This window comes from Jaculus jaculus, chromosome 17, assembly GCF_020740685.1.
Source record: "Jaculus jaculus isolate mJacJac1 chromosome 17, mJacJac1.mat.Y.cur, whole genome shotgun sequence".
NCBI lineage: Eukaryota > Metazoa > Chordata > Mammalia > Rodentia > Dipodidae > Jaculus > Jaculus jaculus.
In genome coordinates, this window is record NC_059118.1 from 24,342,070 (window position 1) to 24,344,625 (window position 2,556).

General features: G+C 43.0%; 1 non-coding gene across 1 annotated transcript; it reads left to right on the forward strand.

The window, feature by feature from the left end:
* Window positions 1–1,535: 1,535 nt before the first annotated feature.
* On the forward strand, window positions 1,536–1,666 carry LOC123455689. Its single transcript, XR_006634072.1, has one exon. It is a non-coding gene; the product is annotated as a small nucleolar RNA SNORA33 (small nucleolar RNA).
* Window positions 1,667–2,556: the final 890 nt, after the last annotated feature.

Genomic DNA, 2,556 nt, shown 5'->3' on the forward strand with positions numbered 1-2,556 from the left:
CCTCGCTTCGTCATCCGTGATGCAGGTGACTTATGTCCCTGCTAAGGCCCCCGTTAAAGCAATGGTCTCTAAAGCAGCCGCCTGGGTGTAAACCCTGTACGTAGGAGACAATCTACTGGAATGTTCTAGTAATAGTCATTGTTACTACAAAATAGTTACGAACCATCACTTACGTATGCATGCCTAAAATGTGAGTTGGCCCTGTCTCCCACTGAGTCCATAGGCCAGACAGCAGCGTGTACTAAGGGAGCCTCCGAGGCCTCCAAAGGGAAGCTGGAAATCGTCTCACAACGGTTGTTCCAGGGGAAAGGGTGCAGGATGGCACTTGATCCTGTCTTTTGTGTGTGTGAGTGTGCTTTAATATTAGCAATGCTCTGCCTTAACAAGGTGTTAGCATTTCTGTTTTTGAATTTTGAAATATTTTATTTATTCATTCAATTGAGAGAGAGAGAGAGAGATTGAGAGAGAGAGAACAAGGAAGATAAAAAGAGAGAGAGAGAATGGGTGGGCCAGAGCCTTAAACCACTGCAAATGAACTCCAGACGTATGTGCCACCTTGTGCCCTTGGCTTATGTGGGTACTGGGGAATCAAACTTGAGTCCTTAGGCTTCACAGGCAAGTGCCTTAACACTAAGCCATCTCTCCAGCTCTTTTGGGTTTTTTAAAAAAGATTTTGTATTTATTTATTTATTCACTTGGGACAGGGAAAGAGAGTGAGTGAGAATGGGCACACTAGGGCCTCTAGCCACTGCAAACATACTCCAAATGCATGTGCCACCTTGTGTATCTGGCTTATGTGGGACCTGGAGCATCAAACCTGGGTCCTTAGGCTTTTCAGGCTTGTGCCTTAACCACTAAGCCATCTCTCCAGGGCCCCTTTTGTGTTTTTTTAAAGACTTATTTATTTGCAAGCAGAGAGAAACAGAGCGGGCGAAAGAATGGGTACAACAGAGCCTCCAGCCACTGTGAATGAAATCCAGATGCATGCACCATTCTGCATCTGGCTTTACATGGGCACTGGGGAATCTAACCTGGGTGGTTAGGCTTTGTAAGCAAGCACCTTAACCTCTGAGCTCTCTCTTCAGCCCTCTTTTATGGTTTTTACGTGTCTAGTTAAATGGATGTAAAGTTTAGGGAATTTGACTTTAGATTTATAGGCAGCTAATGTTTGCTAGAGGAGAAAGGGAATGTTCAGTGGCACAGCATTAGTAAAATGCCCATGCTCCTGCAAACAACACCCCATGTGCCTGCAAACAACACCCCATGTGCCTGCAAACAACCCCCCATGCTCCTGTAAACAACCCCCCATGCTCCTGTAAGCAATCTTAATGAAACTCAATGGGTGTCAAAAAAAAAAAAAAAGGCATAAACCATATTAGGGTGTGGTGGTGCACGCCTTTAATCCCAGCACTAGGGAGGAAGAGGGAGGAGGATCACTCTGAATTCAGGCCATCCTGAGACTACATGGTGAATTCCAGGTCACCCTGGGCTACAGTGAGACCCTACCTTGAAAAACAAAAACAAAACAAAACCAGAAACCAGCCAATTAACCTGCTTACATGAATGTGTTTCTGTAGAAATTTTTTAAAAGCTGGCAATAGTGATGCCATTTTCTGAGCTTTAAGGACAACTGAGATCATTACAGTCCCTCAAAATGGCTACAATCTAATGTTGAAGGCTTTACATAAGACATAATTAAAATTTTACTGTAATTTGTTCTAAGCTTAATCAAACTTGAAAAAGTTAATAAATTACATGAAAGAAGACATAAAAGTAGAAGAAAGGAATTCCCTGAGAAAGGGACAAGAGAGAGAAATAAGGGATGAATATGATCAAGGTATATGATAAACATATGAAAACATCATAATATAGCCAGTTATCATTTATAACTGATATATACATGTTGATTAAAAATAAAAAAACCTGGGCTGGAGAGATGGCTTAGCGGTTAAGCGCTTGCCTGTGAAGCCTAAGGACCCCGGTTCGAGGCTCGGTTCCCCAGGTCCCACATTAGCCAGATGCACAAGGGGGCGCACGCATCTGGAGTTCGTTTTCAGTGGCTGGAAGCCCTGGCGCGCCCATCCTCTCTCTCTCCCTCTATCTGTCTTTCTCCCTGTGTCTGTCACCCTCAAATAAATAAATAAAAAATGAACAAAAAAAATATTAAAAAAAAAAAAAAACCTGACTGTTATTGTCCAATCCTCACAAGATACACAAGTACCTTAAAAATATCTGTTAGGGACTGGAGAGATGCCTTAGTGGTTAAGCGCTTGCCTGTGAAGCCTAAGGACCCCGGTTCAAGGCTCGGTTCCCCAGGTCCCACGTTAGCCAGATGCACAAGGGGGCGCACGCATCTGGAGTTCGTTTGCAGTGGCTGGAAGCCCTGGCACACCCATCCTCTCTCTCTCCCTCTATCTGTCTTTCTCCCTGTGTCTGTCACCCTCAAATAAATAAATAAAAAATGAACAAAAAAAATATTTAAAAATAAAAAAATAAAAAAACCTGACTGTTATTGTCCAATCCTCACAAGATACACAAGTACCTTAAAAATATCTG